Source organism: Cetorhinus maximus, chromosome 7 (assembly GCF_964194155.1).
Source record: "Cetorhinus maximus chromosome 7, sCetMax3.hap1.1, whole genome shotgun sequence".
Classification (NCBI taxonomy): Eukaryota; Metazoa; Chordata; class Chondrichthyes; order Lamniformes; family Cetorhinidae; genus Cetorhinus; species Cetorhinus maximus.
The window spans coordinates 107145688-107173634 of NC_135885.1; the positions used below are offsets into that span (position 1 = coordinate 107145688).

General features: G+C 41.7%; 1 protein-coding gene and 1 pseudogene across 1 annotated transcript in view; both read left to right on the forward strand.

Moving 5' to 3' along the window:
- The window catches only part of LOC144682964 (nectin-3-like), a 303215-nt gene that overhangs the window by 67269 nt on the left and 207999 nt on the right, over positions 1 to 27947 (forward strand). The window lies entirely within an intron of this gene.
- Positions 13661 to 13983, forward strand: LOC144682498 (ATP synthase subunit epsilon-like protein, mitochondrial pseudogene; annotated as a pseudogene).

A 27947-nucleotide genomic window follows, 5' to 3' on the forward strand; every position in this document is an offset into this window, starting at 1 on the left:
CATCATTGATCAACAGTGCTACCCCTCCACCTTTACCTAACTTCCTGTTCTCCTTGCATGTTTTGTAGCCTTCAATATTCAAGACCCACTCCTTGTCATCCTGAGGCCAAGTCTTCATCATGGCTATCAGATCGTATTTATTTACTTCAGTGTGCACTATCAATTCATTTACTTTTTTATGGATGCTACACGAATTCAGATACATAGCCTTTAGTTTTGTCTTTTTGTTATCTTTGTAATATCTAGTCATGATGCTTGGTGCATACTTATGTTTTTTCTTTCTGTCCTTCCTGTCATTCTCTGAACCACATTTCCTATATTGCTATTTTCCTCTCTTACCTTGTCTTTACTCTTTGATATACCACATCTTTCCACATTTGATCTCTTGCCCCCCACTCTTCAGTTTAAAACCCTCTCTACTTCTCTAGTTATGTGGTTAACGAGAACACTGGTCCCAGCACGGTTCAAATGTAGACCGTCCCAACGGTACAGCCCCCACTTTCTCCAGTATTGTTGCCAGTGCCCCACAAACCAGAACCCACTTCTCCCACACCAGTCATTGAGCCATGTATTCATCTCTCTAATTTTATGTACTCTATGCAAATTTGCATTTGGCTCAGGTAATTATCCAGAGGTTCTGCTATTCAATTTATGCTCTGTATGCAGAACCTCTTTCCTAGTTCTACCTATGTCATTGGCACTTACATGGACCACGACAACTGGATCCTCCCCCTCCCACTGCAATTTCCTCTTCAGCCCTGGGCACATGTCCTGAACCTTGGCACTGGGCTGGCAACACAGCTGCCTGGACTCTTACTCTTGGCTGCAGAGAACCGTGTCAATCCCCCTCACTATACCATCCCCTACTATCACTACATTCCTGTTTTCTCCCACCACTTAATGGCTTTCTGTACTATGGTCAATTTGCTCATCCACTCTGCAGCCCCAGTTCTCACCCAAACAAGCTGAGAGAACCTCAAACTTGTTGGAGAATTGCAAAGGCGCTCACTCCTGCCCTCTGGGTCCCCTTACTTGCCTCACTCACAGTCACAACCTCCTGTCCCTGACCACTGACCAAATCAGTAGATCTTATCCTAAGTGGTGTGACTGCCTCCTGGTACAAAGCATCCAGGTAACTTTTCCCCTCCCTGATGTGTTCCAGAGTCTGCAGCTCAGCCTCTACTCAATGACTCTGAATGACTCGAAGTTCCTGAACCCGCAGATACTTACTGCAGACGTGTTTGCCCTGGATCACATTGGCATTCAGGAGCTCCCACATGCTGCAGCCTTGACGCATCACCTGTCCTGCCATCCTTATTATGTTTTAATTAATTACTTAATTATATTATTCACTTATTTATGTTGCTTTTTTATATACTTCATTAACTATACCAGCAACTTGTATGCTATTTTAAATTTTAGGACTGGAATAGACCTTACCCATTTACCAAATAACTCACTACCAGCTAGCTGCTTTCCCTGTAGTAGAGTAAGAATCAATTCCTACAGGGTATTTCTAGCCAGCTTTCCCTGATATTCTAATTTCTCCCTCATTTTTTTTAGTATTCTTTGCTGGCTTTAAATCCTGTCCAATCTTCTGACCTACCATTAATCCATGTAGTATTGTACACTTTTTCTTTCAATTTGATATTAACCATATTTCCTTAGTTAACCACGGATATTGCATCCTTCTCCTAGAGTCTTTCATCGCTGAGTGTTCTGAAATATCTTCTTAAATGTCTGCCACTGAAACTCTACTGATCTACCCTTAACTTAATTTCCCAATTCACTTTAGCCAGCTTTGTCTTCATTTAAGTTTAAAACACCAGTCTTTGACCTGCTCTTCTCTCCTTCAAACTGAATGCGAAATTCAATCGTATTATGATCGCTGCTACTTTGAAGCTCCTTTACTATGAGGTCATTAATTAATCTCTTTTTGTTCCACTCTACCAGGTCTAGAATAGCCAGATCTCTGGTTGGCTGTGAAACATGCTGCTCTAAGAAATTGTCCCAAAAGTGCTCTACAAACTTATTTTCCAGGGTACCTTTGCCAATCTGATTCATCCAATCTGTATGTAGATTAAAAGCACCCATGATTATTGCAATACCTTTCATTCAAGCCCCCAATATTTATTGCTGTATGCCCCGTACTATGTTGTAGTTCCTGTTAGTAGTTCCGATAAACTACTCCCACAAGTGACTTATAATTGCCATTTCTTATCTCTACCCAAACTAATTCTGCATTTTGACCTTTGGGAACTAAGGTCACCTCTCACTATTGTACTAACGTCGTCCTTAATTAACAGAACTATCCCACCACCTTTTCCTAGCTTCCTGTCCTTCTAAAATGTAAAGCATCCTTGGATGTTCATGCCCCAGCCTTGGTCATCTTGCAGCCATGCCTCTGTAATGGCTATCAGGTCATACAGATTTATTTCTATTTGTACTATCAATTCATTTATTCTGTTACAAATCTACATGCATTCAAATTTTTAGTTCTGTCTTTTTACTTTTATTGCAAATTCTGGCCTGATCTTATGGTGCACTCTTAAGTTTGTACGTTCTGGCCTTTCCTGCCATGGTCTGATTATCATTACCATAGACAGAGAGAGCGGATTTGCGTGAGATGGACAGTGGGAGATTAAAACCGCTGGCAGAAAGGGAGACCCAGCACACGGAGAGAGGACCGGCGAGAGAGGGGAAGCGGGGGCAGGAGATAAAAACCGACGGCAGAGAGCTCCTTCAGCTTGTTTCTACCTGTCAGAGCCGCAGTGTGACTTCAAAGAAAAACAGGTAGGTGATTGGTGGGTATCTCTTCCCTGCCTTTTTTGATTGGCCAAGTGGCTTAAATCAGCAGACGTTATTACAGCTGAAGAGTGCAGTTAAAAAATTTGCTTTTAAAATATTTAATATCCAAATTAATTAACTAAATAGAGTAGAGATGGCTGGGCAGGCGGTGTGCAGCAGCTGCAGTATGTGGGAGCTGGTGGACGCTGGTGCAATTCACGGTGACCCCATCTGCAGCAAATGTTGGCTGCTCAACGAACTTCAGTTAAGAGTTGATGAGCTGGAGTGCAAGCTGCGGACACAGCAACACATCGGGGAGGGGGAGAGTTACCTGGACACTGGTTTCAGGAGACAGTTACATCCCTTAGATTAATTACATCAAATTTTGGCAGTGGTCAGGGACAGGACTGCGAGTGAGGCAGATGTGGGAGGGTCCAGGATTTAACTTTGGAGGAGCCTTAACCAGTGCGTTTGTCCAATAGATATGAGGTTCTTGCTCCCGGTGTGGACGAGGGCACAGACTGCAGGGTGGATGAGCGAACTGACCACAGCACCGTGGTACAGAGTGCCATTGAAGTGGGGGAAGAAAAGAGAAATGTATTAGTAATAGGGGATGGCATAGTTAATAGATATTGTTCTCTACTTGTCCCGAAGGCAGTGTTGCTTACCTGGTGCCAAGGTTAAGGACATCTCTTCTGGGTTGGAGAGGAACTTGGATCAAGTTGTCGTGGTCCATGTAGGTAGCAACAACATAGGTAGGACCAGGAAAGAGGTTCTGCTGATGGACCACGAGCAGCTCAGGGCTAAATTAAAAAAACAGAATCAAAAGGCAACAGTTTCTGGATTACTACCAGAGCCATGTGCAAATTGGCATAGGGTAAATAAGATTAGAGAGGCAACTGCGTGGCTCATATTGGTGTGCGAGAAATGAGTTCTGATTCATGGGGCACTGGCACCAATACTGGGAATGGAGAGAGCTGTTCCATTGGGACGGCTTTATTTGAACATGCTGGGACCAGTGCCCTGGTGAATCGTGTAAGTAGGGTTGTAGATGGGACTTTAAACTAGTTAGTGTGGGGGAGGGTTCAATTGAAGGAAAGTTTTTAAAAATCAAGAAGAAATGAGAGAGCAGAGGTGCAGTGTAGTGAAGAGGCGAACGATTAGCAAAGTGACAGGAAGGGGCAACAAATATAAGCAGAAGAGTGCAGCAGAAATTAGAACCAGAATGAGTAATAATGGTAAAAAGTCAAAGCTAAAAGCTCTTTATCTGAATGTACACAACATTTGTAACAAGATAGATGAGTTGACGGCACAAATAGAAATAAATGAATATAACTTGATAGCTATTACAGAGACATGGTTGCAGGGTGACCAAGACTGAGAACTCCAATATTCAAGGGTATTCGACATTCCGGAAAAATAGGCAAAAAGGAAAAGGAGGTGGGGTAGCTTTGTTATTAAAGGAAGGTATCAGTGCGGTGGTGAGTAGTGATATAGGTGCAATAGATCGTGATGTGGAATCAGTTTGGGTGGAAATAAGGAATATCAAGGGGAAGAAGTCACTGGTGGGAGCCGTCTCTAGGCCCCTGAAGAGCTGCCTCACTGTAAGACAAAGGATAAATCGGAAAATAATGGAGGTGTGTAAGAAGGGCGCTACAATTGTCATGGGTGATTTTAATCTACATATTGACTGGACAAATCAGATTGGCAGGGGTAACATGGAAGACTAATTTGTAGAGTGCACCAAGGATTGTTTCTTAGAGCAATACTTTGCAGAACCTACCCAGGAACAGGCTATTTTAGATCTAGTAATGTGCAATGAGGTGGGATTAATAAGAGATATCGTAGTTAAGGATCCTTTAGGCGGTAGCGATCACAACATGGCAGAATTTCAAATTCAGTTTAAGGGCGAGCAACTCGGTTCTCAAGCCAGTGCCACAACTTAAATAAGGGTAATTACAAAGGTATGAAGAAAGAGCTGTTTAAAGCGGGCTGGGAAAATAGAAAATATGGGAAGGTCAGTGGATGAGCAGCGGCAGATATTTAAGCAGATAATTCATAACGCTCAGCAAAAATTTATCCCGGTCAAAAAGAAGGACTCAATGAGAAGGATGAACCATCCATGGGTAACAAAGGTGGTCAAGGAGAGTATCCAATCAAAAACTAGTGGTAGGCCAGAGGATTGGGATTTTTTTTTAGGAACCAGCAGTGGGTGACGAAAAAGCTAATAAAGAAGCAGAAAGTTGATTATGAAAGTAAAATGGTAAGAAATATAAAAACAAACAGCAAGAGCTACTACAGGTATATAAAAAGAGAGTAGCTAATGTGAGCATGGGACCCTTGAAGGATGCGACTGGAGAATTGATAACAGGGAACAAGGAAATGATCGATAATTCAAAACAATATTTTACATTGGTCTTCACAGTGGAGGACACTATAAACACCCCAAAGATATCAGATAAGCAAGGAGCAAGGAAAGATCTTTTAACAGTCTCTATAATGAGGGACAAAGTATTTGACAAACTAATGGGACTGAAGTCAGACAAGTCACCGGGACCTGATGGCCTGCATCCAAGGGTTTTAAAGGAAGTGGCTGCAGATATAGTGGAGGCTTTGGTTGAAATATTCCAGAACTCACTGGATTCCGGGAGGGTCCCAGTGGATTTGAAAACTGCTAATGTGTCGCCCCTGTTCAAGAATGGGGGGAGACAAAAAGCAGGAAACTATAGGCCAGTCAACCTAACACCTGTGGTTGGGAAAATGCTAGAGTCCATTATTAAGGAGGAAATAGGACATTTAGAAAATTTTAACGCAATTAAACATGGTCAACATGGTTTTGTGAAAGGGAAATCATTTTTGACAAATTTGCTAGAGTTATTTGAGGATGTAACAAGTGGAGTTGATAAAGGGGAACCGGTAAATGTGTATTTGGATTTCTAGAAGACATTCGATAAGGCGCCACATAAAAGGTTGTTGCACAAGCTAGGAGCTCACAATATTGGGGGTAATGTATTAGCATGGATTGAGGATTGGTTAACACACAGAAGGCAGAGAGGTGGGATTATTGGGTCTTTTTCAGGTTGGAAAGACGTAACTAGTGGAGTGCCACAAGGATCAGTCCAAGGGCCTCAATTATTTACTATCTATATTAATGACTTGGAGGAGGGGACAAAGTGTAATGTATCCAGATTTGCTGATTATACAAAATTGGGTGGGAGGGCATGTTGTGATGAGGCCTACAAAATTAGGTGGGAGGGCATGTTGTGATGAGGGCATAAGGAATCTGCAAGGGGATATAAATAGGTTGAGTGAGTGGGCAAAATCTTGGCAGATGGAGTTTAATGTTGGAAAGTGTGAGGTCATGCACTTTGGTAGGAAGAGTCAAAAGGCAGGCAATTATTTAAATGGAGGGAGACTCCAAAAAAAGTGCAGCATGGAGGGATCTGGGTGTTCTTGTGCATGAAACACAAAAAGTTAGCATGCAGGTGCAACAAGTAATTAAGAAGGCAAATGGAATTTTGGGCTGTGTTGCTAGGCGGTTGGAGTTTAAAAATAGGGAAGTCTTGTTAAAACTGTACAGGGTGTTGGTGAGTCCGCATCTGGAGTACTATGTATAGTTTTGGCCCCGTATTTAGGAAAGGACATACTGGCATTGGAGGTAGTGCGAAAGAAATTCACTAGGCTCATTCCTGGGATGAAGGAGTTGACTTATCAAAAATGGCTAAACAGGTTAGGCCCTTATTCATTAGAGTTTAGAAGAATGAGGGGTGATCTTATTGAAACGTACAAGATTCTGAGGGAGCTTGATGGTAGATCTTGAGAAGATGTCCCCACCAGTGGGGAATTTTGAATTAGGGGCCATAGTTACAGAATAAGGGGACACTCATTTTAAACTGAGATGCGAAGGAATTTCTTCTCTGAGGGTAGTGAATGTCTGGAATTCTCTATCCCAGAGAGTTGTGGAGGCTAGATCACAAAGTATTTAAAGAGGAGGTAGAAAGATTTTCGAAACATTGGAGAGTTGAGGGCTATGAGGTAATGGCACAAAAGAGGAGTTGAGGCCTGGCGCAGATCAGCCTTGATCTTATTGAATAGCGGGCTTGAGGGGACGAATGGCCTACTCCTTTTTCTTATGTTCTTACTGCTTTCTTTTCTTGCCCTTTCTCTACAATTCACCACACCTTCCCTCACTTGATCCCTATTTAATTTAAAGCCCTATCTACTGCTCTAGTTATACGACTCGCAAGAACACTGGCCACACCACGGTCCAGGTGAAGACCTTCCCAATGGTACAGCTCCCACTTTCCCCAGTACTAGTGCCAGTGCCCCATGAATTGAAACCCATTTCTCTCACACCAATCTTTGAGCCACACATTTAACTCTAATCTTATTTATCCTTCACCAATTTGTTCGTGGTTTAGGCAATAATCCAGAGATTATTACCTTCCAGGTTCTGCTTTTTAATTTGGCCCCCAGCCCCTCATAACCCTTAAGCAGAACCTGTTATTTTGTCCTATATACAGTAAACTTTGTGTTAACTGGCACTCTATCAACTGGAATTCTCTCTAACCGGAATTTCTGATGTTTCCCTAATGTGAATTGTCCCTTTACCAACCGGGAGCAATTACAAAATTATCTGAAACCCATACCTGTGTACTTTAAAACATAAATTAAGGCATAAAATAATAATGTACTGTTGAAGATTACGTGTTAAAAGAATACTTGGTTGTTCTTTTCTTCCTGAGTATTTGCGCATTAATTCATGCTGCAAGCAATGCACTGTATTCCATTGGTAAATGGAACTGTCCGTTAACCAGCATTTTCAATTAACCAGTACCACCCATTCCCCACATATGCTGGATAATAAAGATTTTACTGTATGCTGTTCATACCTATGTGGATCATGAGAACTGGATCCACCCCCCTCCTATTGCAAGTTCCTCTCCAGCGCCAAGCAGATGTCCCGAACTGGGCAGGCAACACAGCCTTCTGGATTCTTGCTCTCAGCTACAGAGAACAGTGTCTACCCCCTGCCTATACTGTCTCTATTCCACTGCATTTCTGTTTACAGCCCCTGCTTGAACGGCTTCCTGCATCGTGGTGCCATGGTCTGTTCGCTCATCCTCCCTGCAGCCCCTGACCTTTTCCTTGGATCATACTGGCATTCACCAGCACACATGTACTGTAGCTGCAACACGTCATCTGCCCAGCCGCCTTTATTCTGTTTTAGCTAATTAAATAGTTTCTTAGTTAAATTTTAATTAATGCCTCGTTGTCTTGTGCTTATATTCTTATTATTTCAATTAATGTTTTACTTGGCTCTATTGAAATTCCCTAGGCTAGCTAAGATAAATAGAAAATACTCATCAGCCAATCACCTATCCATGTCCCTGTGAATTCGCATCTCGAATTTTCATTTAGAAGTGGGCTCTGAACCTACAGACTGGCTCCTGCTCCTTATATACCCAGCTCTGCTTTTCTTGGAACTCACTCACTCTCTGCACTGTTTATATCTGCTCTGCCCTTGCTAGAACTCTCACATGCACTCTTTGCCCTCTTAATTCCTTTTTCACTTCCTTGAGCCCTTTGGAGTAAGGCATTTATATCCTTGGAGATGGAAGCTCATATTCCATGCGCTAATAAAATAAAATTCTTCTTGGTTTTCTCCTGAATTAAGAGCTTGACATTTATCATCAGCTTTGCTTCCTGCCTCATTTTCATCTCTTGGTCATTAAGGGAGCTGAAGAAGTTAAGTTGGGTGACATGACATAACTTGAAAATCCTCGTTACTTGTGACCATCAACAGAGGGGGAAAGAAATGAGCTGCTGATTGTTGTTTTTAGGTGATTGGTGCTCATAGCTGGATCTCTTCCTTGTATGATTGTCCATTGTTTTGAAAGGCATTGGCAGTTTTTATAACAATTCAGAGTCAAGTCAATGTGGCAGATCAGATCAAGTGTTTACCATAATCAGTCAGAGAAAGGGAAAGCAACACTGATGGGTCTTCAATAAAAGCAGAAAGTGCTAGAAAATCTCAGCAGGTCTCACAACATCTGTGGAGAGAGAAACAGAGTTAACGTTTCGAGTTCAATATGACCCCTTGGAACTGAAAGAGGTAGGGATTATGTTGAAAGCAAAATACTGTGGATGCTGGAAATCTGAAACAAAAACAAAAATAGCTGGAAAAACTCAGCAGGTCTGACAGCATCTGTGGAGAGGAAGACAGAGTTAATGTTTCGAGTCAGTGTGACTCTTCATCAGAACTAATGAAGAGTCACATAGACTCGAAACGTTAACTCTGTCTTCCTCTCCACAGATGCTGTCAGACCTGCTGAGTTTTTCCAGTTAGGAATTATATTATGCTATTTGAAAAAGTGGAGAGGGACAGGTGGAACACAAGGCAAAGGGAATGGTAATGATAGTATTAAAAGCACAAAGCGTTGTTCCAGAGTATGTGCTAATAGCAGGTCAAAGGTCAGTGCTGTCTGAAAGCAGAAACTTGAGAACAAGATACATACTGGCACTTGGGCGGAAGCTGTTGAACGCAGTGTTGAGTCCAGAAGGCTGTAAAGTGCCTAATCGGATGATGAGGTGCTGTTCCTTCAGCTTGCATTGGGCTTCACTGGAATATTGTAGCAGACCGAGGACAGAAACGTAAGCACGAGACCAAGATGGTGAATTCAAATGGCAAGCGACCGGAAGGTCAGGTTCCTGCTTGTGGACAGAGAGAAGGTATTCTGCGAAGTGGTCGCCTAATCTGCTTTGGTCTCCCCAGTGCAGAGGAGACTGCATTGTGAGCAGCGAATACAGTAGACTAAATTGAAAGAAGTACCAGTAAATCGCTGCTTCACCTGGAAGGAATGTTGAAGCCTTGGACAGTGAGGAGGGAAAAAGGCAGGTGTTACACGACCTGCGATTGCATGGGTGGGGGATGAGGTGTTGGGGATGATGGAGGAGTGGACCAGGGTGTCATGGAGGGAATGGACCCTCTGCTCTGATTGGTCTTAATGCAGCATTGACCATCTACTGAAGTGAAGATTGAATCCTGGAGAGTGAACCTGCACTGATTGTAAATAAATGTTGCACTTGGTGTTTGGAGTGTAGATTTTGCTAGGCATTTCACTTATTGACAAATAAAAATTGATATCTTTAAGTATATAATTATTGAAGCAGGAATCATTTACTGAAATAAATAGAAGAACTCCTTTTGACATGTTGTGCTGATACTGCATAGTTCATTAGTTCAGTACTTGTATATTCATTGATTAATGCTTCCATGTTTACAAAATACATTCTTAAATTAAACTTATTTAACCTTCAAATATGGTGTTTCACACATCACAGGTGAATTTAGCCCTGAGTATGCAAATTCCTTTGGGAATTTTAGATATTGGAAAGGCTTCCTGTGTACACTGGGGACATGCTCATCCTCTATAAATACTGGATTCTGTGACCTCTTGTCAGCTCTTTCGTCTCCTATTGTCTTGCATATGTCATCTATTCTAAAAGTGCTGTAGTTCATGGGTTGATGGTTTGCCTTAAAATACGTTGCTCATCACCAGGTTACCGTGTAAGCTGTGTAAACTAAAGAACATTGGATCAATGGAAAAACTTACAGGAAGGTAAGAGGAAGGCAATGGTGATCTTTCTTCCTCCTCCTTTTGGGCCTGTGCCTTTTGTTGATTGCTTAACATATCTATGCAGCTTTCAGTACAAAAATGTATTCTCCAACTGCAATTTCTTTGAAGCTGCATTTGTCCAGAAGGATATTGGCCTTCTGGGCCCTGGTAGGATTTTGAAGTTTCTTGTAAGAATATTAGTGTTCACTCCGGGATTGCATTTTTCCCTGATGTGATTATCCAGTAACAATTTAGCAGTGGGAAGTCTGGTGGTCTTCTATCCATTCTTACAATTTCCAAGGCCCCCCACCACCACCTTCTTCTTTGTTTAATCTACATATCTATCTGGAATATTATTGTCATGGACTGAGGAAATGCTTTGGTTTATTATTATTTTATTTTCCACAACTGGCAAACTTTTGTAATTGCCACCAATTAAATCTTCATTTTCTAAAAGCACTTATTTTTCAATATTAGGAAAAGTCCTCTGAGTTTTTTTTTAGTGTTTTATAGCTGCAAAATTCATGTTTGCCATTTCAGGAATAACATTTTGCCAAGGATTGAGCTGGCTTCACTTACTTAATAACGTCCTCCTTTTCAAAATAAATTGTTGAATTTTCCCAGTGTTTGACTTGCTATTTGTCTTTGTCAATAAACTTTTTAATAGTACAACACTTGCTCCAAATTCAGTACGAAGAATTATACGAGCAGCCCATTCACAAGATCAATCTAGATTTGCCTAGTTGTTGAAATATCACTGAATTAAGGCCTGTACAGGAGGAACTCACTCACTTTTACTACCCAACAAATAGATTATTAGTATTGAATATTCTGAGGAATACCATTGTAAGTCAAACCACAGTATTAATATAGTTGGAGAGCTGGTACCAGAATCTTATTGATCTCTTTCAACGTTGTTATTCTGTTTTGCATATTAGACACTTGTGGCCTTGCAATGCACTCTACAGATCAACCTGCAAAATTTTTTGTGGCTTTGTTGGTAAAGGCAGCATGTAGCTGAATTGTGTACACCAGATTGTCCCAGGTTTCATCCATGGTCTGTGTTGAATTAGCTGATTTTAAGTTGGCTTGGCAGTAGGGCAGAAAATTGGTCTCTGTGCTCCTGGCTGAGGAAGGGGAAAATCAGCTTAGGTTGTCACTCTTAATTAATATCCAGTGACTATAGTGGCAAGAACATGTAAATGACTGTTGGAAGACATTTGGCTCTCTCCATGGTTAACTAACCATGCCAATATTCATACTCATTCTTTTAGATCCTGTGTGAAGATCGCCAACTTGGATGAAATAATGTACAGGAAGCATGAACTGTATACCAGCTGAAATCAATACTTTAACATCAACAACTTATATAATGTATTTAATGTAATAAAACATCCCAAGGCACTTCACAGGAGCATTGTAAGACAAAGTAAGACCAAAGCACAAAAGGAAATATAAACAGGAAATGCTGGAAAAGCTCAGCAGGTCTGGCAGCATCTGTGGAGAGAGAAACAAAGTTAATGTTTTGTGCCCATATGACTCCTCTTCAGAACTAAAGAGAAGTAGAAATATGATGGATTTCATACTGTTTAAGAGGGGGTGGAGCAGGTGGTACAAAATAGGAGGTCAGGGATAAGTGGAAGCTGAGGAGAAATTTGACAAGGATGTCAGGGATACAGGACAAAGGGAGTGTTAATGATAGCGTTAAAGACTAAAGAAGGTGCTGCTAGTGGCATAAAGGTAAGATAGCAGAATGTATTAATAGCAGAACAAGGGTCAGCGCTCTGTGAAAGCACTACTTAAAAACAAGTGACAAATGGCCCTGTGGGTGGGTAGGGGGGGTGGTGGTTGGGGAAAAAGGATTAAAAACATTTAAATGGACAGGGTGAAATTGATAGTCAGTCTTTCCAGTACATCCTGTGTATACTTAATGTGGATACATCATCTTGTGGGGATGGCTTGCATCCGAGGTTTCTAAAGGAAGTGGGGGTGGAGACATCCCTTATATACAGGGGAGGTACAGAGATTTGGAGAACAGCAAGCATGATACCCTAATTCAGGAAAGGGTATGAAGGGCATTCCTAGGAACTCGGGCTGGTTAGTTTAACACCAGTGGTGGGTAAATTTTTAGAAACAATAATCGGGGAAAAGAATCGACAGGCAGTTGATAAGATGTGAGTTAATTAAGGAGAGTCAGCACAGATTGGTAAAGGGCAGATTGTTTGACTCACTGAATTTTTTGATGAAGTAATAGAGGATGTTGATGATGGGAATGTAATGGATCTTATGTTTATGGATTTTAAGAAAGTGTTTGACAATGTACCACACAAAAGGCTGGCTAACAAAATTGAGGCTCGTGGCATAGAACGGTCAGTGTCGAATTGAATCAGAATTAGCTTAAAGACAGAAAACAGCAGGTTATGGTAAATGGTTGTTCTTCAGACTGGAAGATGGTAGACAGTGGTGTTCCCCAAGGTTCAGTGCTAGTTCCACTGCTTTTTCTTAATGAGTATTTTTTTCAATACTGGAGAGATTTAATGTTTAATTTTAATATTGACCTGATACGAATGTCGGATTAAAGGGCATTAGAATTGTTTTATCATTTAATAGAATATATATGGTAAATATTGCTGAGATAACATTGTGCACATTGAGGTAATATTTTCTTTGTGATGATTCAATTGCACTCTGGTTTTCATCAAAGATGGACACCAATATGTGACATTTAAAAATGGACTTCAGGGCAGTTAAGATGACTTATCAGAAGGCAGTTGAAACAAACAATCTAATAGGAAAACAGAGCGATCATAGTATAGCTAATAGCCCTGAAAAAAGATATGGATGTGTCACAAAGGACTGGCAGGATACAAGTTTAGAAAAACCATGTTAAGGGTCGTTATGTTTGGTGACCTACTGCGTAACAACCGTTATCAGGATCGTCGAAGAGTGAAAGTGAATTTCTAACTGTTTCTCTTTATCTCCCTTTTGAAGTAGAGCACCTTTCATCCTTTTGATAGCATTTACATTCAGATTGTTACAATGGGATATGGTTAAAGTTTAGTTCATACTTTTTGCATGGTGTCCTGAATATCTCGAACATTTCTGTGATGAATGTTACATAACGTAAGGTAAGTTACAATGCAGTTTTTGTAAACTTGTCATTGAAAACATCCTTTTACTGTTTTCTATTATTATGAGGTTATTGAAGAATTAAATAAGGCTTTGATTGATCCAGTTAACAAGCATATGTGACCTTGGGTTTCATATCTTGGCTGAGGCGGTGAAAGGAGCAAAGTGAAGATGGTGGCGTTCTGGAGGCAGGCCGGCCTGAGTTACATTCAGTACTCTCGAATCTGTGCACAAGTGGTGAGGGCTGCCCTAAAGCCCCAGTACCAAGCAGAGGTAAAGGAAGCGGCAGATGTAAATGTTAAAGTCAACAAGCTGAAAGAGACCTGAGCACCTTCCACAGACCTGAGCTTTTGAATATGAGAACTCTTTGACCCATCATCCTGAAAGATGGAATTGCGAATCCATTTGAAGACCATGTCTGCAAAACTGACCAAATACTAATAAAAAATATAGAACTTATTTTTGAAAAAAATGGATCATTTGAACGCTAAAGCAGGGAAGTTGTCCTGAACTTTTATAAAGCTCGTGTTAGGCCACAAGTATTACATCCTGTCTAGTCACCACATTTCAGAAAGGATGTGAGGGTTCTTAAGAAGGTGAAGAGGAAATTTACCAGACTGTTTGCAGGAATTAGATTCTTTTAGCTACAAGGTTAGATTGAAGAAGTTTGTTCTTCTTTGGGCAAAGGTGGTTGAGGGGAGATTTGATAGAAGTGTACAAGATTATGAGGGGTATTAGATAGGGAGGATGAGACTTGGCCACATACATTGGATGGATAATAATACACAAAAGACCTCCTTTATCGTGAGCTAGCCACTGGATCATGACCTGCTGTATGATTATATTTCTGATACAAGGACACCTTCAAGTGAGGTATGAAGATGGCAGGCATTGACACAGACAACTGGGAGACAGTTGCCAACGGCCGCGACCGCAGGAGGCTGACTTTCTGGCGGAACATTGGAAGAGGCAAAGCGAAATGGAAAGCTCAGCTGGCTGAGAAGCATGCCCCTAGCAAACAGAGATCAGAAAATCCTTCACCTTCTCAGCCCACTGGTTAATAATCATGGGTACTTAGCAGTAAACCTGCAGCATACATTTCAGAGCAAAGGTTGCAGGAATTCTGCTCCATCTTTCTCACTTTTCTCCTGTTATTTTTCCATTCCTTACAAAGGCTTGGATGAAGAAAATAACTGCCATTCATTTATTCGCTCTGATTTTGGGCCAATCTGAATCTCCTTACATGACAGAGTTAGTTAGGTTTGTCACAGTAATCCTGCAAAATTAGCTAGAATGCCTTTTGAGGGTTGGCTTGGGGGACTGAGTGTTTCCATAGTTGGATTTTGCTGTTATCCAGAAACTCTTGTACCTTGAGGAATTATAAAATCAAAGTTACAACTTAGAAATATGGATGTGATGACTTGAAAATACCATCACTTCTGCTTGTGCTTGAGTTTATCGACTGCTTGTGCTTGAGTTTATCGAATGTGCAGGTTGCTATTTTTGCAACTGGCCTCCCTTTAGGTGCGATAATTGATTTAGAGAATATCTTCCGTAGTTCTGTTTACTAAGGACATCAAATGGTGCAACATTTTGTCTCTTTGGCTGCTCCTTGTGAAATTTGACTTGTGATTCTATGTAAATTCAAACCCTCTGAACTTATGGTGACCATGTAAGGTTTTGTTCATATTGCACAATTTGGCATAGAAACACAATTTCATTGAAAGGTTTCAGATTTTTTTAACACATTGGGCCTACAAGAGGTTATTCAAATCTAGCCTCAATTTTATCTGACCACATCAAATATTGTAAGGACCAGTAGGAGCTTTAATGATGGGACTTTACAGGAATTCAGGACAGTTTCCTAGAACAATATGTTGTGGATCCAGCCAGGGATCAGGCTATTTTGGATCTGGTAATGTGTAATGAGGCAGGTTTAATAAATGATCTCAGAGTAAAGACCCCCTAAGAAACAGTGACCATAACATGGTAGAATTTAGCATTCTGTTTGAGAGTGAGAAACTTGGGTCGGAAACAACCGTGCTTAACTTAAATAAGGGTATTTACAAAGGAATGAGGGCAGAGTTGGCTGGAGTGGACTGGGAAAGGTGCTTAGCAGAAAAGATGGTTGATGAGCAATGGCAGATGTTTAAGAAAATAGTTCATGACTTAAAACAAAGATATATCCCAGTGAGGAAGAAAGATTCTAGGAAGGGTTAGCCAAGGGAATTAACCATGGTTAACCAAGGAAGTTAAGGATAGTATCAAATTGAAAGAAAAAACATACAAAGTGGCAAAGATTAGTGGTAAACCAGAGCATTGGGAAAAATTTAAAAACCAACGTAAGATGACCAAAACGATAATAAAGAGGGAGAAAATAAACTTTGTGGGTAAACTAGCAAGTAATATAAAAACGGATAGTAAGAGCTTCTTTAAATATGTAAATAGGAAGAGAGGGGCCAAAGTGAACATAGGCCCCTTAGAGAATGAGACTGGGGAAATAATAATGGGGAACCAGGAAATGGTAAAGTAGTTGAATAAATACTTTGCATCAGTCTTCACAGTAGAAGACACTAATAGCATTCCAAAAATACTAAATAATCAAGGGTCAAAAGTGGGGGAGAAAATAAATACAATAACCAGCACTAGAGAGAGAGAGAAAGAGAGTACTAGGGAAACTAATGGAGCTAAAAGCTGAAGTCCCCTGGACCTGATGTGTTGCATCCTAGGATATTAAAGGAAGTAGCTACTGAGATAGTGGATATACTGGTAGTAATCTTCCAAGAATCCTTAGATTCTGGAAAAGTTCCAGAGGATTGGAAAACTGCTAATGTAACACCCTTATTCAAAAAGGGAGGGAGACAAATAACAGGTAACTATAGGCCAGTTAGCTTAACATCGTTGTTGGGAAAATGTTAGAGTCTATTATAAAGGATGTAATAGCAAAGCGTTTAGAAATGCATAATATAATCAAGCAGAGTCAGCATGGCTTCATGAAGGAGAAATTATGCCTGACAAAGTTATTAGAATTCTTTGAGGAGGTAACATGCAGGGTAAATAAAGGGTATATAATATATTTGGATTTCCAAAAGGCGTTTGATAAGTTACCGCACATAAGGCTACTTAATAAGATAAGAGTCCATGGTGTTGGGGGTGGTATATTAGCATGGATAGAGGATTGGCTAACTAATAGGAGAGAGAGAGTTGAAATAAGGAGGTCTTTTTCAGGATGGCAACCTGTAACTAGTGGAGTGCCACAGGGATCAGTGCTGGGGCCACAATTATTTACAATGTATATTAATAACTTGGATGATGGAAGTGAATGTTCTATCACCAAGTTTGCAGATGATGCAAAAATAGGTGGGAAGGCAAGTGGCAAGGATGACGCACAGAATCTACAGAGGGATATAGACAGGTTAAGTGAGTGGGCAAAAACTTGGTAGATGGAATATGATGTGGGAAAATGTGAGGTTATGCACTTTGACAGGAAGAATAGAGGAGCTGAATATTATTTAAATGGATAAAGACTGCAGAAAGCTGCAGCACAGAAGGATTTGGGGGTTCTCGTGTATGAAGCCCAAAAAGCTAGTAAACAAGTTCAGCAGGTAATAGGGAAGGCAAATGGAATGTTGGCCTTTATTTCAAAGGGAATGCAGAATAAAATTGAGAAGTCTTGCTAAAACTACACAAGGTACTAGTTAGACCACACCTAGAATACTGTGGACAGTTTTGATCCCCTTATCTAATGAAAAATATACTGGCATTGGTGGCAGTCCAGAGAAGGTTCAATAGGTTGATCCCAGATATGGAGGGATTTTCTTTTGAGGAGAGATTGAGTAGGTTGGGCCAGGACTCATTGGAGTTTAGAGGAATGAGAGGTCACCTTATTGAAACTTATAAGATTCTTAAGGAGCTTGACAGGGTAGATGCCGAGAGGTCGTTTCTCCTTGTGGGAGAGTCGAGGACCAGAGGGCATAATCTCCATGATTAATAATGGTCGCCCATTTAAGATAGAGATGAGGAGGAATTTCGATTCTCGCCAGTGAATCTGTGGAATTCTTTACTATAGAGGGCTGTAGAGGCTGGGTCATTAAGTATATTCAAGGCTGAGATAGACAGATTCTTAATCAGTAAGGGAATCGGGGGTTATGGGGAAAAGGCAGGAAAGTGGAGTTGAGGATTATCAGATCAGCCATGATCTCATTGAATGGTGGAGCTGACTTGATGGGCCGAATAGCCTACTTCTCCTACGTCTTGTAGTCTTTTAGATGTCCATTTACTGTAAGATGTTGAAACTGTCACAGAAAATGGACATGCATTTTGATCAGTAAATGATAGTCTTACTGATTGCAACTCCCAGAATAAATGCTCATTAGTGAAGTAACAGGGGAGACCGGCATAGCGGTAACTTCACTGGACTAGTAATCCAGAGACCCAGGATAATGCCCTGGGGACCTGGGTTCAAATCTCACCACAGTAACTGGTAGAATTTAAATTCAATTAATTAATAAAAATCTGGAATTGAAAGTTAGTTGCAGTAATGATGACCTTGAAATTATCATCAATTCTTGTAAAAACTTGTCAGGTTCACTAATATCCTTTAGGGAAGGGAATCTGTTGCCTTTACCTAGTCTGGTTTGCATTTACTTCAGACCCACAGCAATGTTGTTGACTCTTAATTGCCCTCTGGAATGGCCCAGCAGGCCACTCAGTTACAGCAATTAGTGATGGGCAACCCCCACCGATCACCCTGCATGTGGCAGTAGCGGCACAATTAATTGGGTTACCATGTCACTGAGCAAGGGAAAAGAAAACCAGGTAATGTTTGCTACAGTCACATCATATGCCTGTAAAGCTCATCGGGGGATGGACTATGTATATATCTATCTATCTCAGGGAAGTTACTTAAAATATAAATGGCCTTCCCAGGCGCTGATTGATTACCCTTCACCATTTCAATGGAAGAGACTTAAAACAACAATGGCTGCTAGACTTGCTGGCCCTAGGAAGATGGAATATCATATAGTCATTCGGGAGGATAATCATAGCTGGAATGTTGATGGGATATCAAACATTCTTCATTTGTGTTTTAATTACATCGGCTTTAACCCATTGTGTGGACAATGGAATACATTAACACTGCCATCATGTGCCTGAAACTGGCTGTAGAGAGATCAAATACCTTATTAATCCATAAAGGCAGCCCAGAAAGTCAGTCTGGAATACAAAGGCTGGAGGATAGCCATCTCTTGCCCAGCACAAGGAAGGACCCAGCCTCAAAAGTCACATTGGGCAGAGAAGAGGGGCTTATTAGTTTTATTGGCAAGATTATTTCTTCACTACAGGAACACAACCACAATTTTGTCTGAAATAGCCAGAAACATCCAAACTCTCTTGTCTCCAGTGAACCAAGAGAGAGGATCATTCAGGCCTGCAACATCTCAACCATCATCTTAAGAACTGTGTAAACAAGTGATTGGTGTTTTTTTGCTCTGTTAGTAATCTAAGTGCATGTTACATCTTTAAAAATAATCTTTTCTGGTGTGCGAGTATCTGTGTGTTTGGGGAGTGGGTGTTCGTTGTATTTACATTTTTGTGGTTGGGTAAATGCTTATCCTTTTGACTTAAATTTGCAAGAAAGCCTGTTTGTTCTTTAAAGTCACAATATTTGGGAAAAACACTCCTCTAAAATACATCTTGTCATGGTCAGCCGGGAAGTGAGAAAAGAAGGAAAATTATCCCACATCTCTCCCCGACTGTAACATGTTCCTGATGCAGATTGCTATTCATTGACTCCTGCTTGAAGTAACATGTTTAGATTTGAGAAGAGCATAACTTGGCAATTTAACAATGCCCCATTGTGTTAATGAACCTGAAAGTACGACCAAAGCTTGAAAATTGCATTTCAACAATGTCCAACAGCTTCAAGAAAGAAGAGAGAAAATTAGTGACAAAAACCATGTTCTCAATGTTTGAAGAGAACTTGTATTCCTTTCTTTTCATACTAATGCTAAAATATACCTAGAATCATAGAATGTCAATAGCCACAGCAAAAGGACATTGGGCTGTCATGTCCATGCTGGCTCTTTGTAAGAGCAACTCAGTCGGCCCCACTAACCTGCCCTTCCTTGACCATTCCTCTGTAGATTTTTCTGTTTTTGGGTGCTCAGGTGTATATCCAATTCCCTTTTGAAAGCGACGATTGAATCTGACTTCATCTCTCAATCTCAGGCAATGTATTCTACATCCTAATCATTTGCTGCACAAAAAAATTTGTCATATAGACACACATGAATTAGGAGCAGGTGCCGTTTGATAAGATCATGGCTGATCTGATTGTGGCCCCTACTTCCTCGCTGTTGGTTCTTTTGCCAAACACTTTAACTCAGTGTCCTCTGGTTCATGACCATTTTTGCCGATGGGAGCTGTTTCTCTGTAGCTATACTTTCTAGATCCCTCAGGATTTTGATGTTGAACACTTCTATCAAATCTCCTCTCAAGCTTCTCTAAGGAGAACAACCCCAGTTCCTCCAATCTAACTCCGAGTTGGATTCTTTGTCGGAGGGCCCCGGGAAGCAGGGGAAGTTCAAACTGAGTGCATTGGGACTTCTGAGAGTGGTGCATCTTGTGGGGTACATCCCTCTCCAACGCTCCAGAGAATGGAAGATCTGGGCCGATGCTTCCAAGTTTTTGTGCCATTCGCAAATTTTGAAATTGTGCCCAAGTCTAGATCATGAATACAGATCTAGAAAAGCAGTGTGTTTGGTTCTGATCCCTGGGGAACCCCACTATATCTTTATTCAGTCAACTATTTGTCATTATTCTGTTTCCTGTAGGGATGAGAAACTTCCGCCGTCGGAATTCAAGACTTCGGGATCATGGAATTCCACCCTTTTAATTTTTTTTCCAATGTCCGAAATGTAATGCATTTTAAACATTTCAAAAAGTGACTCTGAGCTTTGGAATGCAACAACAGATTCTGGCAGAGGGGGGATGTGTGTGCGCAGTGCAATGTGTTGACTGTTGCTTTGTCGGAAATGGTGCTACAGTGCAAGCTGCTGGGTGAGGAGGAAGAGATTGACAAAGCATGGGGACAGTTACAAGATTGTATGTGGCCTGGAGCATGAGGCAGGTGAGCAGGTGGGGCATCTCTGAGCATGGTTACCAACTGTGAGGAAATTGCAGTCGGTGCACAGCTGGCAGCTGGTACCCAGGCAGCGTAGCTTGCAAGCACCGAGGTACAACTGTGCAGCTTTTATTTACCTTTTCCCCCTGCCAATGGCACCTGCTTTAAGATCACCGATGCATTGAAGTGTTTTTAAGGTATATATTTAATGCTGACACATCATAACTTATCGATAAAATTGTTTTTTTTCTGCTCGAGGTCTCCAATAAAATTTTATTGGGAAGATTATCCTCTTCCAAAGCCTGTGTATTTCAGTTAGGATGAACAAGTGATTCTAAAATCTTTAAGCAATGCTCAAGTAAAAACCTCAATGGCCCAGCATTTCTCTGAGCAAATTCTGCAAATCAAGAGATTCCCAAGTTAACTATAAACTCTGCTTCACTTAAATGTCAGTTGAGGTTCAGCATCCCCAAGCTTGAATGAGCAGACTTCCCAGTCTTGATGATTATCCACTGTCAACTTCCAGGTTAGGTCTCCCCTTGGCAAACCCTTTTTTTCTCTCCCCAATAATTCCAGACTCCCTGTCGGCAACAACTAGTGACAGTCCCCTTTCAGTCCCCTGGCTTGAAGGCCCCTCTCTTCAACCAGTATATGTGAGTTTAGGGTTGGGAGACCATTTTGCTGAACTTCTGTGTGCCAAACTCGTTTTCTTGGTTATAAAGCAACAGGGTAGCTAATCTTTACTAAACTTGTGCCCTAATAACTGTATTTATTGATCAGCAAGGAAAGTTGAATGCAACTGCATCATTGAAAAGTAGCATAAACAATTGTGTTGACAGAAGACAGAACATTCAATTTGTAATTCTGCTTTAGCCAACCTTGCAAAATGAGGCAAAATTAATAATTCTAGAAATGTAGCTTACATCAGCCATTATATGTTTGGAAGAATTAGTGATTCAAAGTTCTCACGTACTTAATGGCAATTTGTAATTAGGAAAGGGTTTTAATGTCATAAAATGTTCTTCACAGGATAAAATATGACACTGAGCCACAGAGAAGATATTAGGTGAGATGACCAAAAGCTTGATCAAAAAGGTAGGTTTTAAGGAGTGTCTTAAAGGAGGAAACCACAGTAGAGAGGCAGAGAGGTTTAGTCACAGAGTCATAGAGATATACAGCACAGAAACTGGCCCTTCGGCCCATCATGTCCATGCTGGCCATCAAGCACCTATCTATTCTAATCCCATTTTCCAGCACTTGGCCCGTAGCCCTGTAAGCTATGGCATTTCAAGTGCTCATCTAAATACTTATTAAATGTTGTGAGGGTTCCTGCTTCTACCACCCACTCTGGCAGTGTGTTCCAGATTCCAACCACCCTCTGGGTGAAAAAAATGTTCCTCAAATCCCCTCTAAACTTCGTGCCCCTTACCTTAAATCAATGCCCTCCCTGGTTATTGACACCTCCGCTAAGGGGAAAAGTTTCTTCCTATCTATGCCCCTTATAATTTTTGCATACCTCTATCAGTTCCCCCCTCAGCCTTCCCTGCTCTAAGAAAAACAACCAGTCTCTCTTCATAGCTGAAACGCTCCAGCCCAGGCAATATCCTGGTGAATCTCCTCTGCACCCTCTCCAGTGCAATCACATCCTTCCTATAGTGTGGCGACCCAAACTGCACACAGTACACCAGCTATGGCCTAGCTAGCGTTTTATGCAGCTCCAACGTAACCTCCCTGCTCTTATATTCTATGCCTCGGAAGGCAAGTATCCTATATGCCCTCTTAACCACCTTACCTACCTGTGCTGCTGCCTTCAGGGATCTATGGACATGTACATCAAGGTCCCTCTGATCCTTGGTACTGCCTAGGGTCCTACCATTCATTGTGTATTCCCTAGCTGTGTTAGTCCTCCCAAAATGCATCACCTCATACTTCTCAGGATTAAATTCCATTTGCCACTGCTCTGTCCATCTTGCCAGCCCATCTATATCATCCTGTAATCTAAGGCTTTCCTCCTCGTTATTTACGACACCACCAATTTTCGTTTCATCTGCGAACTTACTGATCATACCTCCTATATTCACGTCTAAATCATTAATGTACACTACAAACAACAAGGGTCCCAGCACCGATCCCTGTGGTACACCGCCTGTCACAGGCTTCCAATTGCAAAAGACAACCTTTAACCATCATCCTCTGCCTCCTGCCAGTAAGCCAATTTTGGATCCAATTTGCCAAATTGCCCTGGATCCCGTGGGCTCTTACCACCTTGACCAATCTCCCATGCGGGACCTTGTCAGAAGCCTTATTGAAGTCCATGTAGACTACATCAACTGCACTACCCTCATCTACGCAACTAGTCACCTCCTTGAAAAAAATCGTTAGACATGATCTCCTCCTGACAAAGCCATGTTGACTATCCCTGATTAATCCCTGCCTCTCCAAGTGGAGATCAATCCTGTCCCTCAGAATTTTTTTCCAATAGTTTCCCTACCACTGATGTTAGACTCACTGGCCTGTAATCACCTGGTTAATCCCTACTACCCTTCTTGAATAATGGTATCGCATTTGCTGTCCTCCAGCCCTCTGGCACCTCTCCTGGAGCCAGAGAGGATTTGAAAATTAGTGTCAGAGCCCCTGCAATCTCCTTCCTTGCCTCACATAGCAGCCTGGAATACATCTCATCTGGGCCTGGGGGTTTATCCACTTTTAAGCCCACTAAAACTGCTAATACCTCCTCCCTTTCAATGCTAACTTCACAGTCCCCGTCCCTGATTTCTACACCTACATCGTCCTTGTTCATAGTGAACATAAAACCTCATCTGCGTCCTCCAGCTCCACGCACAGACTGCCACTTTGGTCCCTAATGGGCCCTACTCTTGCCCTGGTTATCTTCTTGCCCTTAATATATTTATAAAATGCCTTGGCATTTTCCTTTATCTTGCCCACCAGTGTTTTTTCATGCCCCCTTTTCACTCTCCTAATTGCTTTAAGTACACCCCTACACTTTCTATACTCCAGGGCTTCTGCTGTTTTCAGCCCTCTGTATCTGCTGTAAGCCTCTTTTTTTTCCCTTATCCAATCCTCTGTATCCCTTGACATCCAGGGTTCCCTGGATTTGTTGGTCCTACCCTTCACCTTTCCGGAAACATGTTGGCCCTGAACTCACTCTCTTTCCTTTTTGAATGACTCCCACTGGTCTGATGTATCCCCTACTATTATTACCCTACTATTTTTATACTTCTCTGAGATTTGCCTACATATCTGCTCCTCTATCTCCCCCTGACTGTTTGGAGACCTATAGTACACTCCCAGCAAAGTTGATTGCCCCCTTTTTGTTTTTAAGTTCTACCCATATGGCCTCATTTGAGGAACCTTCTAAGCCACCATCCCTCCTTATTGCAGTAATTGACCAATTGATCAATAGTGCAATGCCACTCCTTTTTTACATTCCCCCTCCTGTCACGCTTGAAGATTCTATACCCTGGAATATTGAGCCGTCAGTCTTGCCCTTCCTTCAACCGTGTCTCTGTGATAGCAACAATATCATAATATCCATGTGTTAATCAACGCCCTCAATTCATCTGCCTTACTTGTAAGACTCCATGCATTAAAAAAATACAATACAGCCTTTCATTATTCCCTTGTGCCTTAACAGGTCTATATTTGCTCTGCCTTCCAGACTGACTTAGTTTCTCTTCTACATTTGGCTGTGCATCACACCCTTATGTACCTCCACTCTGTATCCCACCCCCCTGCCAAATTAGTTTAAACCCCACCCCCTCAACAGCATTAGCAAACCTCCCCGCAAGGATGTTGGTCCCGTTCCGGTTCAGGTGCGAACTGTCCAACTTGTACAGGCCCCACCTTCACCAGAAACAGACCCAGTGACCCAGGAAACTAAAGCCCTCCCTCCTGCACCATCTCTTCAGCTGTGCATTCATCCGCTCTATCCTCCTATTCCTATACTCACAAGCATGTGGCACAGGGATTAATCCAGAGATTACAACCTTTGAGGCCTTGCTTTTTAATCTGCTACCTAGCTCCCTAAATTCTCGTTGCAGGACCTCATTCTCTTTATCTCTTTCTACCAAAGGCGTTGGTACTAATGTGAACCATGACCTCTGACTGTTCGCCCTCCTCCTTCAGAATACACTGCAGCCGTTCTGTGACATCCTTGACCCTAGAACCAGGGAGGTAACACACCATCCTGGAGTCACCTAAACGGATGCAGAAGCGCCTCTCTGCACTCTCTCACTATTGAGTCTCCTGCCACTATTGCTATTGCACTCGTACTCCTCCCCCTTTGTGCAGCTGAGCCACCCACAGTGCCGTGAACTTGGCTCTGGCTGCACTCTCCAAAGGAACCTACACCCTAATCATTTTCCAACACAGAAAAACGGTTCTTGAGTAAGATGCACTCTGGGGCCTTCCTGACTACCTGTCTGCCTCCCTCCTTCTGACTGGTGGTCACTCATTCCCTCTCTGACTGCGCTTCCTGAAGCAGCAGAGTGACCACATCTAAAAACATGCTATCCATGTTTCCCTCAGCCTCACGGATGCACCGCTGTGTCTCCAGCTGACACTCAAGCTCCGAAACCCATTGCTCAAGCTGGTCAAGCTGATGGCATTTCCTGCACATATGATCATCCAGACTGCAAGGAGTGTCTTAGAATTCCCACGTGTGCAGGCTGTCCAACACATGGGACTGAGCTCCTTTGCCATACTTTTTGTTTGTTAATTAAAAGACTATTTCCTTAAATTTAAGCCAAGTAGAAAACTATTTAGCTTTTCTTTTATAAAAAAAACAAATGCTTCTCTCATATCCCTTTAAAGTGGGGAAAAAAGACAACTTACCCACTACCGACCAATCAGCTCTATCCCTTGTCCTTACGTCATTCCTTTCAAATTCCAGTGCCGCTGAGAGCCACCTCCCTTACAGGTAACCTCTGCTCCCGCTCTTTATACAGCTGCTCCGCTCTCCTGTGGGTGCTGCTGACTGCCTCTCCCAGCATCCCCCTCTCGCACTCTCCTCTAGGTGCTGCTGACTGCCTGTCCCAGGGTGGTCCTCTTGCACTTTCTTAGAGCTTAGGGCCTTGGCAGCCGTAGGCATGGCTACCAATGGTGGAGTGACTAAAATTAGGGATGCTCAAGAGGCTGGATTTTAAGGAGTGTAGGGTTGTGACACTGGTGAAGATTATAGAGATGGGAGGGGTGAGGCTATGAAGGGATTTGAATACTAGCATGGGAATTTAAGTGGAGGTGTTACTTAACCATGTAGGCCAGTGAGCATAGTGATGATAAGTGAACAGGAATTGGTGTGGTTAAGAATGTGGGCAGCAGAGCTTTGGATGACTTCAAGTTTACAGAAGATAGAATGTGAGAAGCCAACCAGGAGTGCGTTAGGATAGTCAAGTGTAGATGAGGGTTTTGGCAGCAGATGAGCTGAGGCAGGAATGGAGATGGTAATAGGCAATCTTGGTGATGGTTCAAATATGTGGTTGGAAGCTCATTTTGGGGTCAGAGCAGTCTGGTTCAGCTTCAAAGAGGGATGAAATCGGTGGCTAGGGAACAGCATTTGTCAGGGAGACCAAAGACAATGGCCCCAGTCCAGGAGTTAGAATAATTTATTTTTCGAGGGCTGCTCTTGAGATTTTTTCGAGGGCTACATTTTGGACTTTCAGGAGCTTCTTTTTCATTCTCACTAACTCTTTTATTAGGTGATGTATTTGTGAAGTAACATTGCCATTGGTGGTGTTTGTTTTTTTTAAGGTTTCCTTTAGATAGATAAGGTAGCACAAATATCAAAGATTATATGTATTATTTATATATGTTTTATGTATGTGTGTGTTATATATATATATACACGCATGCACACACAAATGTGCACACACATTTGTGATTTACAACCTCTGCCTTTAGAGCTGAAGTATGTTCAACTGTCTAAGCTGAGCTACAAAGCAAATCAAATATAGCATTAGGTTGTGGCCTGGAGTTTCCTCCATGGATACAATTGAGAAGTTAAATCCAAAAATGCCCCATTGTTGATGTCCATCTACTCCGAAATTTAAAATAAAAATAAATTGGAGCTCAAGGAAAGCACCAAACCCACAACATATATTACTTCTTTAAATATGAAAGCTTAAATTTCAACTCCTTTAACCATCATTCATGCATGTGATGGACAGAGGTATAGATCATGTTATGGTAATAGTTTTTACTTCGTCCTTTATTACATGTACTAACTGCATTAAATGTTGAAATGCTGAGGTCAATTTGGTGATTTGATACAAACACATTGGTCCACAGTCTTGATGGTGACAGAAGGTAAACAAAACTAATGTTTCTACCCACTTGAAGCCTAATAATTCCACCCATTTGAAGTGGCCCAGATGCATTTGCATTCACTACAGATCATAAAAAGTGCTATAATTACATGATCCCTTGTCGCAAAAATTTTCAGACATTTTCGTCTTTGGCCACTCTTATACCTGGCTTCCTCTCACTCAACCAACTTTGTACCCTTGCTGCCAGTGTCCCTTTTATTTCATGGTTTTAAATTTGCTGACAAGCCTATTATGTAGCACTTCACCAAAAACCTTTTGGAAGTCTGTGTACATCACATCAACCGTATTATCCTTATCAGCCCTCACTGTTAGCTCATCCAGAAACTCGATTGAGTTAGTTAAACAAAATTTGCCTATAGTAATCCCCTGCTGGCTTCCCTTAGTTACATTTGAACATACGAATTAGGAGCAGGATTAGTCCACTCAGCTCTTCGAGTCTGCTCCACCATTCAGTAAGATCATGGCTGATCGAGTGTAACCTCAACTCCACATTCGTGCCTACCCCTGATAGCCTTTCACCCCCTTGCTTATCAAGAATCAATCTGCCTCTGACTTAAAAGTATTCAAAGACCCTGCTTCCACCACCTTTTGAGGAAGAGAGTTCCAAAGACACTCAACGCTTGGAGAAAAAAAATTCTCCTTATCTCTGTCCTAAATGGGTGATCCCTTATTTTTAAGCAGCGGCCCCTAGTACTAGATTCTCCCACAAGAGGAAACATCCTCTCCACATCGACCCTATCAAGACCCCTCATGGTTTTATAAGTTTCAATATGTAGCCTCTTACTCTTTGAAACTCCAGTGGAACAAGCATAGCCTGTCTAACCTTTCCTCATAAGACAACCCGCCCAAAGCAGATACTAGTTTAGTAAACCTTCTCTAAACTGCTTCCAATGCATCTACATCCACCCTTAAATAAGGTGACCAATACTGTACACAGTACTT